Source organism: Cydia splendana, chromosome 9 (genome assembly GCF_910591565.1).
Source record: "Cydia splendana chromosome 9, ilCydSple1.2, whole genome shotgun sequence".
Lineage (NCBI taxonomy): Eukaryota > Metazoa > Arthropoda > Insecta > Lepidoptera > Tortricidae > Cydia > Cydia splendana.
Window position 1 is genome coordinate 2,225,546 of NC_085968.1, and position 17,484 is coordinate 2,243,029.

The 17,484-nt window shown below is 38.3% G+C and overlaps 1 long non-coding RNA gene across 1 annotated transcript in view; it reads left to right on the forward strand.

Annotated features, from left to right (window-relative positions):
- The first annotated feature begins 295 nt into the window (after positions 1 to 295).
- The window catches only part of LOC134793413 (uncharacterized), a 200,927-nt gene continuing 183,738 nt past the window's right edge, over positions 296 to 17,484 (forward strand). The window contains exon 1 of the long non-coding RNA XR_010144542.1: positions 296 to 782. This is a non-coding gene — a long non-coding RNA (uncharacterized LOC134793413). The remainder of the gene's footprint in view (positions 783 to 17,484) is intronic.

A 17,484-nucleotide genomic window follows, 5' to 3' on the forward strand; every position in this document is an offset into this window, starting at 1 on the left:
TCGGTAATTTTTGGAATCATCCGACAGTTCCAGAAATAGGTAGACTCTAACATGAATTATGGGTGATTTTCGGAATTAGCCGACATTTTGAAGCAGTCGGAATGACCCGAATACAACATAATTATACTCATGGATAAATTTATAGGAACGCAGAAAAAGGTTTTATTACTGGAAAAGCTAAAGTAATTAAACTTTTTTTTTTCCTTCCTCTAAATTTGTCCATGAGTTGACTTCTTCGAGCAACACGGAAGGGAGGCGGCATTCGCACTATTTCCCCTCTGCCGAGGTACAAGATTAGCGCGTCAATCTAATCTAGCGCGGGTAATAAAACTAGTTGCACTTGGATTTTTCACTAGACCGAGTCCAGACGCGCGCGTGAACACTGCTGCACAAAAATGCCTGTTTGCTCGGTTTTTTGTTATAAAAAGAGGTCGAGGACATCAAATTTACAAAAAGAAAGTGTTACATTTCACATGTAATATTTTTTTTACATATCATACGTTTAATTACATTCAAACACAATTATTATATTTTAGTCTCATGTAATTGTTGGATTTATCGATTTTGCTCGCTCAGTACAAATTGCGGATCGGTCGAGCGACAAATCCGACATCTCATCTCTCAGAATACAATAACATACTTCAACGAAAATGTGTTAATGTGCGTGTTGTGACACTTGTCACTCGTCCGTACACAAAAAGAGATCGAGGTTTGCAAGATTTGTCTTTGACGTGTGTCATTTTCTATGTATTTGTGTCGTCATTACAGATTGGATTTTGTATGTAAGTGTGTGAGAAGTGCGACTGTGTGCACCTTTCCCCCCGCGAAAAATGGCAGAAAGATTTGTACGGTGAGATATCGCTTGGGCCCCTCCCTTCCGATGTGTCGGAAGCCGGTGTTGCTCGAAGGTTGACTTCCTTCCTAAAGAACAATAGAAAACTTAGCTAGCGAAGACCTTGCAAAAGTTAGCAGACTACTAGTATTAGGTATGCATAATTGCGTCACAGCTGGTAAACCAAGGTTAATGGAATATGGAAGCAAAGTTGTTTGTATAGAGGGCGTATCTCACGAGTCACCTTATTGTCAGATGCGACCCGATGGTATTTGGGTCAGACGGGAGATTACTATATCACTAGATAGAGTATTTACGGAAATTTGTGAAATGTAAGGCATTTCAGAATTTACTTCAACTCTTTGGCCCTTCGCTGACTTGAGCGGGGCGCGCCCGCGAGAGCCATTGTAGATGAAGTCGTGGCTCACACTATTTTTGTGGTGCGCGTGTCGCGACCGCTTGGACCATCGAATGACCCAAATTCTGGCCGAAACGCATCTCCGAGTACTTTTCCAAGATTTTGGAAACCATCCGCAATTTGTAAGTATTAAAGGTATGTAACATTGTGCGGAGAATATACGGAGTCTATTGGCAAGTAATCTATGGCCGAGCAGAAATTATTGCAAGGCCTTCCCCATCGATCTGTTGATTTTTATTTGCTGCCCTTTTGTTTCGTTTTTGCCCCTTTAACGCATTTTGGGTTTGATTTATTTCCGTTTTCCTGACAGCCCAGCCCTATTTGCAAATATTGGATTTTGAAGACGAAAAAAGTAATGGCGTTTATTTTGAAACTCGACATATTTTCGACCATTTTTTTCGGCACCGATATTTAATTTTAAATGTTTTCATAAAAGTTCCTTTTGCCAATAAGGTATTCAAGGTATTTATGGCAGGTATTTGGACATTTCTATCTGAAGTTGTTCACCCAACTTTTGTGTTAGAATTGGGAAATTTCATGATATTTTTACTCAGAATCACGTGCTCTTTCGATCTCAATACGAGAAAAAAGTGTCCCATAAATTTCATACATTTTTGTTAGTCCGTTTTGTTAAGCCGACCACTGACTATTTGACTAACAGGGCGCCGTACGATATCGGCCTGTAAGTTAGAACAAAAATTTGACAGTTCCGAACAACTGACCGGCCGATATCGTCCGGCGGACTGTTCGTGCGGTGCACTGTGTGTGTTGCGTTGTTGTGTTTTGTTGGGCGGTGGACTGTGTGTGTTTGTTGTGTGTTGTGTTGTGGGCGGTGTGTTGTTGTGTGGCGGAGTGGTCGGCTTTACGGTCAAGATGGATTCCAAACTCTAAAATTGCATGTTGAGGTACAACTGTAAATAGAAATTGCCCATGTATGTTTGATAGATATGTTTTATGGGAAGTGAAGTCAAGTGTGTGTAATTTTATGCATTCAACTAATTCGTGAACTATTTTGTGAACTTCATGTAGGTACCTATACCTATGAATGGATGTACCAAACACCATAGGTTTGCATATTTATGTTTTTCTTTCAAATTCCGATACGTTCATAAAAATTGCATGCATTTCTATTTTACATTTGTACACCATTACAAAACAGAATAAGAAAGTCTGTTTTCACTTATTGCCAGACCCCTAAAATGTAAAATGTTTCCCGCGATCTCCATATTATCAATACACGTCCGAAAAGCCAATATAATGTAAATTTCGTGAACAAAAATAAAAAAGCGAAATATTGTCGTTCTTGTAGGGATGTCATGAATGAAATTGAAAATGAACACATTTCTGATATGTTAAATATTGGACAATATAATAGAATTTGTATAATTTAGATTTTTCAGCAATTTAATAATTAATGTACTTTCAGTATGCATAAAGGTGCGTCCACACCGCAGTTAACTTTTGTGGAGCAACTGTGGAGCGACACAGTGCAACGGCAAGTAACTCTGGGATTATTCGTATTTGCATTATTTGACACATTATTACTGACGTATATAGAGATGTAACTAATACAAATCGATTGTCACAGCAAGCGATTACGATTGGATGGCAGCTAGACTGAGGTATCGAATTGTGACGTTTAATAATTTTTATTTGAGATTTAAATAAAGCTAGAATTATATGGTTAATAAATAATAATAAGAAAATATAATAAATTTAATAATGCTGTGTTATATATATCTAATAACTATTGTAATATGAATGATTTATAACAAAATTTACCTAGATTTAATAATGTTTAAAAATGTGACGTGTAAAATGTATATTTTATGAATAAAACATTGAGTTGAATTGAATTGTTGCGACCTAAAATGAAAAATTTATATCGATTTACTTAGACGACTACCGATTTATAACGGTGGTGTCCGGCCAACCCTAAATTAAAAAAACCGGGCAAGTGCGAGTCGGACTCGCGCACGAAGGGTTCCGTATCATAACGAAAAAACGGCAAAAAAAAAAACGGTCACCCATCCAAGTACTGACCCCGCCCGACGTTGCTTAACTTCGGTCAAAAATCACGTTTGTTGTATGGGAGCCCCACTTAAATCTTTATTTTATTCTGTTTTTAGTATTTGTTGTTATAGCGGCAACAGAAATAGGTACATCATCTGTGGAAATGTCAACTGTCTAGCTATAACGGTTCGTGAGATACAGCCTGGTGACAGACGGACGGACGGACGGACGGGCGGACAGTGGAGTCTTAGTAATAGGGTCCCGTTTTACCCTTTGGGTACGGAACCCTAAAAAAAGACGTAGAACGTAAACGTTCGCAGTGCAATTGTCTTCCTTTGTAATTTCGATGTGCAAGACATTTTACGTAGTATTGCTGTTGTGAGTGACATGTGTCAAATAATGCAAATACGAGTGCACAAAGTATAGGTAAGTTGCCTATTGGTTACCATGTTGCACAGTGATGCTCCACAAACTTTAGCTGCAGTGTGGATGCGCCTTAATAATGCAATTGCATTATGTATTTTGCAATTTTATTCTTTTAATTTTGGCCTAGTTAGTAACGTTTTAAAATTATATACAATTGTATAAACTCAGTAATTATTGTAATTAATAGCCAACCTTTAATTAAAATGTGGTTTTGCTAATACTAAAGAGAATAGATAGTATATATAGAGGGGTCCTGTCAAAGTAAATTTTGTAGTCACAGTAAATTTACTGCCATCTATCGACACACGACTAAAACTCAAAATGATAACGTATAAAATTATCAAAAAATGTATATATATGGATAAATGATTTTATTATTTTTATATAATTTTGACCCATGTTCATTCACTGATATATATGTGTTAAAATAGTTAAATATGAAACGGTGTCGTCACGCCATCTAGCCGAGCATAGGCCAAAGGTGTGTGCGCCATCTATCCGAGAATGACTTTTTCTTGATTTCCGAATGGATACTGGACATCTTTCTCGCAATTTTTTTTGCCATAGTTAAATCATAGTACAGTCACGCTCCGTGGTTGTTGAACCATTTATGACCCTACCTAAATTGGTTGTTCAATACTTACGCTGTTGAATGTCCAATTTAGCTAGAACCACGCTCATCAATCACGGGGCGTGACTGTACCACGGGATCTTTGAGAAATGCACCCTGTATAGCCGAATATACTTACCTATAAGACTTTAACATTGTCGTTCACACTTCGTCGAATCAATTAAAAGTTTATATCAAACGGAACCAAGAAATTTATTTTAAACGAAGCAGTTAAGAGTTTATACTAAAGTTCGAAGAGTAATTAATTTCGTACTTATGTCAGGCACATTTATCGCGTATTTACGGAGAATTTAACGCGCAACATAGAAGAGAGTATTCTTAATTCAAACTGTCGAATCCGATCCGACACAAGAGCAGACGATTTGACGGAGCCTCGCCGTTCTGTCACCAAAATAGTGTTTAGTTTTTTAAGTCAAATTGTGTTTGAAATTAATTTGCTTCCATATAAATTTTCATATCAAATATACACTCAAACAAATCTTATAAAATACCTGTATTAAAAACATACAATACGTCAAAGCATAGAGAAATATAGTAAGCGACTACGAAAATAATAGTCATTTTGGTACCAAAACTGTTGTGGTGTGAGCACTCTATGTATTTTTTATAGTCCAAGTTTATGTTTATATGTAGATGTAGGTACTTATGTTAGTTTGTAAGGTCTATGGGCCTTTGTTGTCTGACAATAAATGAGATTTGAGTTGAAAGATAGCAAGAAAAAATCCCGTCAAAATGAATCTCCTCTTTTTTGAGGTCGATAAAGAAAGAACACCATCAATTGAGATTGTATCATGCAAAACCTGATCAAACTTGAAAAATCCATGCATAAGAATATCTCAATCAGTTTTACATCATACCCAAGTTTCCAGTTTGTCTAAACTCGACACCGGACCGGAAAACTTGCTGGGCTCCTGTTTCACTGGCGCTAAAATTACATTTTTATTAGATTTACATAGGCAAAACAACATTAAAATTGAGTAATTTAAAATTAAATAAATTAGTACCCATGAATACACCATAAAAATTAAATTAACCTAAGTCCCAATCATTTAAAAAAATGCCCTGTCCAACAGTTCGGTTTGCGGCATGGACCCCATTACACTGGCTGCGTTACCTCTCTGTCTAGCGGTACAGACAGAGCGATACGCTGAGAGCGGTACGCGCCAGCTCTACGGTCCCCTGTGGAATCGACCGCGGCGCGCCGCCAAAGCCCTCATAAATGTCTTCATGTCGGATGACCACGGACCCAGAGTCTCAACTGCAAGCACCGCAAACTCATAGTCGTTAACTAACTAAATTTGTATTAGATTATTTTATATCACGTCACGTAAATAACGTCATGGTGGAGGCGGATCTGCGCGAATTTCGAGTCAACAATTGGCGAGAGGTCGCACAGGAACAGGACCGAGAAAAGTGGCGCTGTCTTGTGCAAGGTCTCATTTTGGGTCACTGAGCCAACGGAGTAAGTAAGTCAGTACGTAAATAACGGTTGTCGTACCGTTTGTAAGGGGTCCCCCACATATATCGACCCGCATTCGGCAAAATCCGATAGGAAAAAGCTTTATGTCCGCGCAATAAGAGCGAAAAAGTCGTCGCTCGGCTCGGCTCGCATCGGCCGGAGCCTGCCTCCTATCGGATTTCGCCGAATGCGCGTCGATATATTTGGGGAGACCCTTCCTCGTCGCGTGCGCAGCGTCAGCATCAAGAGCGTTTTAATTCGGTAAGAGCGTTTTTTTAACCTTCAAGACATTGAACTATTTACCCTATAGGTAAAACCATAAAACTTAGCATGTCTCCGTTAAATTTTGTCACTTTCTAACAAACTCAACCGTCAAATTGACGGATGACGACAAACGATCATCGAGGACTTGTTAGACTTATCATCGTTTATGAATACTTAACACCGTTAGGATATAAATATTCAGGTTTAAGGTCAAATTCTAATTGCAACTGCACAGCTTGCTAAATGAAATGTAAATTATCGACATTGTTTTTGACATTACTTAAAACAATGCTGCGCTGCAATGCTGTAATGTAACCTGAATCCTAAATTAATCCCTAACTGAATTTAAAAATGAAAACCTTAATGATCAATTCAAGTCATATTCAATTTTGACACCACGAGAATAGATGCTCAAACAACCGTAAACTTGAAGATTGAAGCATTGAACGGAAAACTTTCAGTGTCGCCACCGGCCAATCTGAATACAAAGGCGTCATATCAGTGACTCCTGGGAAAATGGGCATAGGTGTAAAGAACATCATAAATGGAGAGTCCATTTATAGTTAACAATTACCCTACTTTCAACACCTCACGAATGGTTAGTACTTAATTATACTCGTAATAGTCGTAATGGTTGTGTTATTTTTTTTTTGAAGTGAAAACTTCTTTAGCGGCACTGAGCACTTTTTGAGGTGGGGAAAAAATGATAAACTCGATTCAGCGTAACGCGTAACGTAACGCTGACGTCATGTGTCACGGACAATGTTATTCACCAAAGAACTTTATTAGTCATAAGGTATCATAATCAGGTCAATTATTTAAAACTGGACTTTTATATTAAGCAATAAAGCTCAATGTTCTAATCTTGTACGGGCTGAAATACGAGGATCTCACAGTTACATTCGTGCATACTAACTTTATAGCACTCAAATATAATTCAATAAAGCTACATCTTGATGAAATGGCTAATAAAAGTGAACTCTAGTACTGGTGAATAAAACTCAAAATATCATGACCAAATATATTTAGATGCGAGGTCTGCAAGGTAGGTAACTTTACAATTTCTATTCGAGTTTTAAACAATTAACGCTACAGAATTTCGAATTTCGGAACTAAATTTTTTCAATACACCGTGTTTTTTTTGATTTCCGTTATTTTCAAGGGTGCATTCCTGAGCTTAAATCAAGTAACTTTCTCAAAGACATCGATATTCGAATTAACTCCATTTCGGAGATAATCAATAATTTATTTTTTTCCTATAAGGCCTCTACAAGCATGTACACTTGCCTTAGGGCCGGTTTACATATTGATTAGTGTTTAGAATGAGTTCATACATTTGCTACTAAACTTAAGTACAATCTCGGTGGATCGATGTTCGAAATGACATTGATATGTCACAGATTTCAATTGTTTGGTTGAGTTAAATGTAATGCCCGTGTTACAACAACGCTACATGCTACATTTAATTACTTTTTAAACATAAATATTTTTTTTTTAAAAGCAAAAAAATATTTTTTTTTTGAAAATTAACTATGCCATTTAGTTCTCTTAAATGTACTTAACCATACCCCGAAGTTAACGGAATTCAATAAAAACACGGTGTATAAAGGAGGATGGGTCAATTATAGATAGTGCTGCAGACATTTTGGACTAGTTATTGAGTTTTCACTTCTGTCGGCACTCCCGGAGTGCAACCCGTTGTTTTTTTTATTTTTAGGCAGCAACGGTCATTTCAGTGATAAGATAATACTGATAATAATATCTCTAATTATTATGTTTCTTATGGTTAAATTTTTTATGATCGCCCAATACATAATTATGGGCAAAATACTGCAAAAGTGACAATTTAAAGGGTCGGCAACGCGCATTTAATACATCTGGTGTTGCAGGCATCCGTAGACTTTGGTGACTGCTTACCATCAGGCTGGCCATATGCTTGTTTGCCACCGACTTATCTCATCTAAAGATCGTAAGTAAAGCAATAGTTTGTTACCTAGGTATTAATGGTACCTAATTTTGTAAAAAAATTAACAAATCTTTACGCTTAAGTATTTTTTGAACGATGTTATTATTATTATTGTACATAAATGTAACACACAATACTCTGTAAATACCTTGAACATTAAGGGCCGGGATAGACGGACTGCCACCCGACTGCAACTTGTATGGGAACTGCACGCCGACGTTGCAGTTGGCATGCAGTCAGCGTGGAGTTTCCATATAAGTTGCAGTCCGTCTGTATCAGCCATCGGCCCTAAGAGAAAAATATTGTTTAGACCATTTTTTACACATCTCATAGCCACATGAATTAGAATAATAAGCAAAATCAAACAAAACTTACGCCTCAGTTCGACACGTCCCTTTTTCCCCAGAGCCACCAATATTTCGGGGCCATTCGAGAAAGTCCCAGATGCTTCTGCAAGTTTCTCGGCCAAGTGACCTAATTCGCGGCAATCAACTGAGGTATGCGAAGAATGTCGCGTCTTGGTTAAGATGGCTAAGACGAAAGTGGAGGAAACATACGTCATACAAAATGTAGTCCTCATTTTCGTCCCTGGATATTAACATTAATATTGAAAATATTTAAATACAATTCGTTGTAGGAGTGCACTTCTATTTAAGTTAGATGCATGAAAGTGTGCTAGTGTATGATATAGACTTATATGTGTACGAATTAAGTACAATAGGTACAATACAATACAATTTACATAGTTAATTTTCGTAAAACAAATCAATTAAGTTAGACTCATCACAGCTTCTTAACTGCGCTGAATTACGTACAATTTTTTTGCAATTCACTCGTATATTAATCACAGCTATGCCCCTACGTTTGATTTTTTCGATTTTTAGGGTTCCGTACCCAAAGGGTAAAACGGGACCCTATTACTAAGACTTCGCTGTCCGTCCGTCCGTCCGTCCGTCCGTCCGTCCGTCCGTCCGTCCGTCTGTCACCAGGCTGTATCTCACGAACCGTGATAGCTAGACAGTTGAAATTTTCACAGACGATGTATTTCTGTTGCCGCTATAACAACAAATACTAAAAACAGAATAAAATAAAGATTTAAATGGGGCTCCCATACAACAAACGTGATTTTTGACCAAAGTTAAGCAACGTCGGGAGTGGTCAGTACTTGGATGGGTGACCGTTTTTTTTTTGCTTTTTTTTTCGTTTTTTTTTGCATTATGGTACGGAACCCTTCGTGCGCGAGTCCGACTCGCACTTGCCCGGTTTTTATTTTATTATTATAAGAGTTAGGAGCATTTAAGAATTGTATGAAATCAGTTTTTCGCTCCGAATTTTTACTATAATCAAAAAAATTAAAAAAAAATCAAACGTAGGGGCATAGCTATAGTTAATATACTTACATCAAATTATGAAAAAATATTTTCCATAATGTCAATATCCATAGAGGAAAATGGGGACTACGTTTGTATGGAGAAGCGGCCTTCCCCTTTCCTCTTAAAGAGACTGAGATTTTAATTTAAGCTACTTGGAGAGTTTGGGGTGATTACAACGAACTTGGCTTTTGATATCTTTGTGCAGTTTTTGGCGAATTTGACAAAATTTGACAAAAACGACGAAGGCGAGCGGCACAATCACTGTGCCAATTTCCATTTCCATTTTTTACTTATAAAATTTGAACAAGGGAGGGGGATTTTGAGGGAGCGAAAGAGGTACATATATGTCAGGATCGTAGCAAGTGGAAATCCGTGGTCTCTGCCTACCCCTACGGGAAATAGGCGTGACTATATGTATGTATGTATGTATGTTGAAAAAGGGCTACCACCAGATGCGAACCCACGTGTGACGTCCGCTCACTGCCAAAAGTACTCTACAGACCAAAGATGGTACGACGCTGTTGTGTGCCACCATCTGCAAATCCATCATCATTAAAAGCGGCCAAGTGCGAGTCGGACTCGCCCATGAAGGGTTCCGTAGCAGCAAGTAACATAATAAAATTGCGGTTTACGATTTATGACGTATTAAAAAAAACTACTTGCTAGATCTCGTTCAAACCAATTTTCAGTGGACGTTTGCATGGTAACTAATGTACATCATATTTTTTCTTTTAGTTTTATCATTCTCTTATTTTGGAAGTTACAGGGGGGGGGGACACATTTTACCACTTTGGAAGTCTCTCGCGCAAACTATTCAGTTTTGAAAAAAAATATATTAGAAACCTCAATATCATTTTTGAAGACCTATCCATAGATACCCCACGCGTATGGGTTTGATGAAAAAAAAATTTTGAGTTTCAGTTCAAAGTATGGGGAACCCCCAAAATTTATTGTTTTTTTTTTATTTTTGTGTGAAAATCTTAATGCGGTTCTTAGAATACATCTACTTACCAATTTTCAACAGTATAGTTCTTATAGTTTCGGAAAAAAGTGGCTGTGACATACGGACGGACAGACAGACAGACATGACGAATCCATAAGGGTTCCGTTTTTTGCCATTTGGCTACGGAACCCTGAAAACCACTAAAGCTTCTGGAGCAGTTAGCACTGTCTCCCCTCATGTCTCTTCCCCTGCGTGGGAAGAAAGTGACCCGTTCGAAGGTTCGAATCCTGGGTCATTGCTTAGCTTTAAGACCTAGTTTTAAGACTAAGCTTAATATAATTTTGCCTCACCTTCAGGGCGCAGGTACTACTCCGATCTTAAGCATATTTAAGAGCCCTACGCGGCTCAGCTTTTAAAAGCTCGTTATCAAAAAAAAAACTGGACATTATTTGTATGCCTAATGGCTAAACATAGTGATAGAGTTCGACCAAGAAAAGTCTGCATCGATTTTAATAGCCCACGCTGTGCTGCAAGTGTCATTATACGTCATAGTTTCATAGTAGTATGACGTTTAAAATAACATTTACACTACGTGGGCTATCAAAACGCTGCAGACTTGCTGCTGTATACTATTATTATGATCTATGAAAACCTATGTTTCAAATAAATTATTTATGAAAAAAAAAAACCGGCCAAGTGCGAGTCGGACTCGCGTTCCAAGGGTTCCGTACATTAATTCCGACTCACGCTTGACTGCACATGTCTAATAGGTTTTCCTGTCATCTATAGGTAAAAAACTATTTTGTGTATTTTTTTCAACATTTTATAACCAGTAGTTTCGGAAATAAAGAGGGGGAATGGTCGGACGGACAGACGCACGAGTGATCCTATAAGGGTTCCGTGTTTTCCTTTTGAGGTACGGAACCCTAATAAGATTAAAACCGTAACAAATTGTTAAATCAGAATTGGAATGCTTGTAAGTAATTATGTTATTCTACATAGACAAACAACTTAGTAATATAACACTTGTTTATACTCTGTCAACATGTCTGGGGCTCTGATAAATAGGACATTTACCAATAATAACTATCAGGCGATTCTGATCTTAGGCTACAAGTTAGGTACAAGTAAAATAATTATGCGGAAAGTAGTGAATCTCTAATTTATTTCATAGAATATGGTAGGTATATACAATTTTGGTGTCGTTTTCTTTGTAGGTATGTGTCTACTTTACACATTGAATTAGGGTGGTCCAAACCGGGACTCCCTCTGGTCGCATAACAACTTTTGTCATAACACCTTATGTATAAAATTGTAAGTCATAAAAATCTTTAGTCAGAATTATTCCTGAGCATAACTGGGTTTTTGTCATAAATTAGTTATGTCATAATTTTTGTAGTCATTAATTTAATTCGCATAAAATTTTAAGTCATCTGCTTGATATCCATAATTGTTTTTCGTTCGAAGTATTGCAGTGCATAGTATTAATATAGACATAAAAAATTAAGTCATATATTTAGTGGTCATAAAAGAAACTAATCATAATAGGTAGGTTAGGTTCGTTAGGTTGCTTTAGATGCCTGAAGGGCAAACTACGCAGAAATAGGAGCCCCGCGTGAGCGGGGCTCCGTCGAATTAAGTGTTTGGACGGAGATTAGGGAAAAGTTTTTTTTCGAGGAGTTGTTGAGAGGCTAAAATTAGTTTCTTAAATTATTTATGTAAACCATTATGGTTGAAAATTATTATGCTACAAAACGTTATACGTAAAAACCTTATAAATATCGATAAATATGCTTTTAGCTATGGTATGACATTTGATTCATTATAATCAAAACCTATATGCACAAAAAAAATATGATAAGTGCTGAGTATGTCATCAAATATTATGGCTAAAAATGTATGACACAATATAAATAAATAAATATAAATAAATATTATAGGACATTTTTACACAAATTGACTAAGCCCCACGGTAAGCTCAAGAAGGCTTGTGTTGTGGGTACTCAGACAACGATATATATAATATATAAATACTTAAATACATAGAAAACAACCATGACTCAGGAACAAATATCTGTATCATCATACAAATAAATGCCCTTACCAGGATTCGAACCCGGGACCATCGGCTTCATAGGCAGGGTCACTACCCACTAGGCCAGACCGGTCGTCAAATATATAATATGACTTTTCATTTGTATGCGCAGTGATGATTATGATAAACTTGTATGCAACCCAATATGGACCCGTCCAAACCTTGACGTCCAAAAAATTTTTTTAGATTCCTCACGTCTCAGAATATACCCCATGTATGTTAGCCGATTTTTCGTAGTTTTCGAGTTATGATTTTTTAATCTTTTAACTTTTGTTATGAAATTCCGGGGTTCCCATACAGGGTGGCTAAAAAATAACTGCATTCCCGTTGCCAGGGAGGTTTTGGGATTATACTGAGCAACTTTTACTATGGGACCAACTCCAAAATCGCGAAAAAAAAATGGCTGGTGCATTTTCTCTAAATAAAGTGTCTAATAAATGTCGCGAAAATATGCTAGTACGGTTTTAAGGTTCCGTATTTTTAACTATTTACTATCTTCGTAATGCTTATATTTTATTGACAGCAAAATCATGTTTAAGTAGCGGTATAAAAAGACTAAAACTTATTATAAAGTATACTACTCGTTTAACTCTGTCATAAGCTCATAAATCATGAAAGCCCAACCTCGGACGGCAAATATATCGATACAACTTGTCCAATAAATACTGATCGGTTACTGGGGAATCCTCTGGCACTAAGATATTAGATGTTGGCACATTATTGGCACAAATATACGGTGGAAGTATTTACTTATTAGTTTGGGCGTGTTACTAAATATCTTTCTAGAGCTGTCCCGGCATTTTGCCACGGCTCATGGGAGCCTGGTGTCCGCTTTACAACTAACCCCAAGATGCCAATGCATAGGCACTAGTTTTACGAAAGCGCCTGCCATCTGACCTCCCAACCCAGAGGGTTAACTAGGCCTTATATTGGGATTAGTCCGGTTTCCTCACGATGTTTTCCTTGACCGAAAAGCGACTGATAAATATCATGTGATATTTCGTACATAAGTTCCGAAAAACTCATTGGCACGAGCCAGGGTTTGAACCCGCGACCTCCAGATTGCAAGTCGCACGCTCTTACCGCTAGGCAACCAGCGCTTCTCGCGTGTTACTAATAGTGGTATGCGATATTAACAATAATGTAATTAATTGATCGAGCGAAAGCGCGCGGATGTGTGTTTCAGCTTGGGCATAAATGGTTTTGTATGTCCGCCTGTCTGTTTATTCTCCCGTACATAATGCATAAAGGATGACTCACGCCAGACCGAGCCGCGACCGGGCCTGAGCTCCCGGCGTTTCGTTTTCTATGGAAAGCACCACGTGATCACCGATAAGCCGTCATAGAAAATGACATGTCAGACGCCTCGGCTCGGGCACGGCCCGTTCTAACAGCGTGAGTCATCCTTAATACTCACTAAATTCTCGTGATATTCGTTGAATAATTATTTTTAATTTCTTGGAGACCGAGCTTTGCTCGGAAAATATATAAAAACTCCAAAATGCGGGTTTTCCCGGAGATAAGACCTCTAGACTAGCGGCTCGATTCGGAAAATGAATTAGATTTCTACTAGACTTCAAAAGTTACGATATGGATAATTTAAAGATAAGTATTTGTAAGATAGATATGTCAAATTTGACGTTTCCGCGATTCTGGAGGTCCTCTTAAACGATTTCGACAAGTTATGACTAGTCAAGTCACATCTAGTCGATATCTAATGTAGATCTAGTTGATCTCTAAATCGTCTCAAGATCTTGTGATTATCTCGAAATCCGAATAGGCCTGTAGATCCATTTTTCGCCTCCGAAATTGGCTATATGGAGGCATATAGCCAATTTCATCGAAATTGTTTGAGCCGTTTCCGAGATCCCCGAAATTCATAAATATATATTTTATACAGGAATTGCTCGTTCAAAGGTATAAGATAGAATAGATGTAACATTTTTTCCCTATTTACGGAACGAAGTAAATCTATGGAGATATTGTTATTTTTAGGGTTCCGTAACCAAAGGGTAAAACGGGACCCTATTACTAAGACTCCGCTGTCCGTCCGTCCGTCCATCCGTCCGTCTGTCACCAGGCTGTATCTCGTGATCTGTGATAGCTAGACAGCTGAAATTTTCACAGATGATGTATTTCTGTTGCCGCTATAACAACAAATACTAAAAACAGAATAAAATAAAGATTTAAGTGGGGCTCCCATACAACAAACGTGATTTTTGACCGAAGTTAAGCAACGTCGGGCGGGGTCAGTACTTGGATGGGTGACCGTTTTTATAGATAATGGTACGGAACCCTTCATGTGCGAGTCCGACTCGCACTTGGTCGGTTTTATGACGCAACCCTCTAAGGGTCGGTTACCTATATCAAACGGTATACAATATCTTCAAACGTGCTTTGAAATCTGATACACAGTCGTCTCCAAAAAGAAGTATATTTTTTTATGTCTTATTACAATGTCATAAGGTACAAGTTTGTATACTTATTTTTGACGTCAGCTAATGCACTGTAGACCCTTTGTGGAACCCTTGTAAATAAAATGGCATAACCAATCGTCAGTGTGTGTTGCTGTTAATATGGGATATGGGAATATCATTTTTTGAGTAAGGAGCCTATCAGTAGCACACGATTAAGGTGTATTCGAACTGCTGTCAATACGGGTCTTGATAACTTCGAACACACCCGACTTGGAGATCTTGACGCCAAACGCCAGCTCCGAAAAACTCGGCCCAAGCCCTCCTACAACTACAACGACAAGCACAGTACTGAGGTAACATACATACAAAAAAAATACGGTCGAATTGATAACCTCTTTATTTTTTGAAGTCGGTTAAAAAGGGTCTTAACTATTACATGCATGGGCGCGAGCGTGGCTTGCACATCCAAATTTGGTTTTGAAAGCGCGGCAACACAAAATACAGTAGAGCTGCCCAGTACGGTTACCATCAGTTTGTCACTGACATAAACGCCGTCGAGAACGTAATTTACTTTCTATACATCCCGCTCGCACTCGCATATTAGTGCAAACGGGACGTATAGAAAGTAAATTACGTTCTCGACGGCGTTTGTGTCAGTGAGAAACTGATGGTAACCGTACAGTTCACAAGAGGGTATTACCTAGTGGCGTATTTGATCTTTAAAAATATGTTATTGATTTGATAGTGACATGTTAGTCGCATGGCGTCTCGCTCGCACCAATATACGGGATGTCACTTTCGATAGCGTGACGAATGTTTTGCGTATGTCTATTTTAGTATGGGATTTTGAACAGCGTGCCAGGACGTTTTGGAAAATCAAAATCCCATCCAAAATGACACATCGCGCCTCCGTCACGCTATCGGATGAAATTCACACTAGGGATACAGAGCAGCTCCGTGTTGTCGCACTTTTAAAGCCAAATTTGGATTTGCAAGCCACGCTTGCGCCCATGCACGTAATAGTAAAAACACTTTTTAGGGTTCCGTACCCAAAGGGTAAAAACGGCCCTATTATTAAGACTCCGCTGTCCGTCTGTGTGTCACCAGGCTGTATCTGCAGGAACCGTGATAGCTTGACAGTTGAAATTTTCACTGCTGATGTCTTTCTGTTGCCGCTAGAACAACAAATAATAAAAAGTACGGAACCCTCGGTGTCGCGAAGTCGCACTTGGCCGATTTTTTTTTAATTTGTCAGGATGTCGCCGTCGATGGATACGACTGGGAAGACATCATCATCATCAGCTTTCGGGTAATTTCAAATCAACATATTTCAATTGTTATCGTTAATATAAAGCAAATTGTGTGAAAAATATTTTCCATAATGTCAATATTCGGAGAAGAAAATGGGGTATACGTTTGTATGGAGAAACAGCCCTCCGCTATCGTCTTAAGGGGCCCACTGATTAACAGTCCGCCGGACGGTATCGGCCCGTCAGTTAGAACAAAATGTTGACAGTTCCGAACAACTGACAGGCCGATACCGTCCGGCGGACTGTTAATCAATGGGCCCCTTTAATTTCAGAAAATAGGTCCAAATAAACTTGTTCATTACGCGTTAAGCTTTTTAGTGAAAAGCTCTGAAATAATTTAGTTAAAGAGTTAGTATTCAATTAAAATTTTAAATAACGAAACCTAAAACAAAGGATTCGACTCGGGAGAAGTTTTTTAAGCGCAGTCTTGTAAAAACGAGCTGTTCTTCAAATTCAGACTCAAAGGACTCGAGTTTCTACAAACACTAGAGGCTCGGACATTGCTCGGACAGCACTAGTGTTAATGTAATAAACTAGTGTCGGGTGGCCCTGACGCCCCGGTCCCGGAACGGCCCGGTCACGGTGGCGCTCCTGACAGCCCCTGTGTCGGCTCGCTCCGGCCCGGTCTAGCGTGAGTCATCCTTAATGCAGTAGTTTTATAAAACTTTAAGCGAATGTCGAATTCATTTTAGATTTAAATGGTAGTTCAAAATGCTCTTGATAATATTTAATTACAAGTTTAGAATCAGAATATCTTAAAATATCACAGTATTTTAATGTGTTTCATTCAAAACTGAAAAATTTTCATTTTTTTTAATCTAGGTCAAATTCTCGAATTTGCGCTGCATACGACTCGGTGCGCCGCAGTACGCGATACACGGCTGTCGTGAACGCTGCTCGCACTGTTAAGTGCTTGAGAAAGGAGACTAGGCTCTCCGAAACATGTCGCGCGAGTGACTTAAAACAAGTGAGTCTAAACCGTAAAATTATTCAATGCTAGATCAAATTATAGAGAAAGTACTAATAGAATGAATAAGTCTAAATGGAAACCGGTCTTTAGGATGGGAGAGTCTTACTCCTTGCTGCGGCTTATCATCATTTTCTTAGAGTTAGACCAAGAAAAGTCTGCAGCGATTTTGATAGCCCACGCAGTTCAAGTGTTATAGAAGTTTAACGTTTAAAATAACACTGAACTGCATGGGCTATCACTATCACTATCTCTGCAGACTTTTCTTGGTCTAACTATAGAGATGTCCCGGCATTTGGGGACTTGGGGAGCCTGGTAACTTGGCACAGGTACTAGTTTTTACAAAAGTGTCTCTCTCGTAACTTCTGTT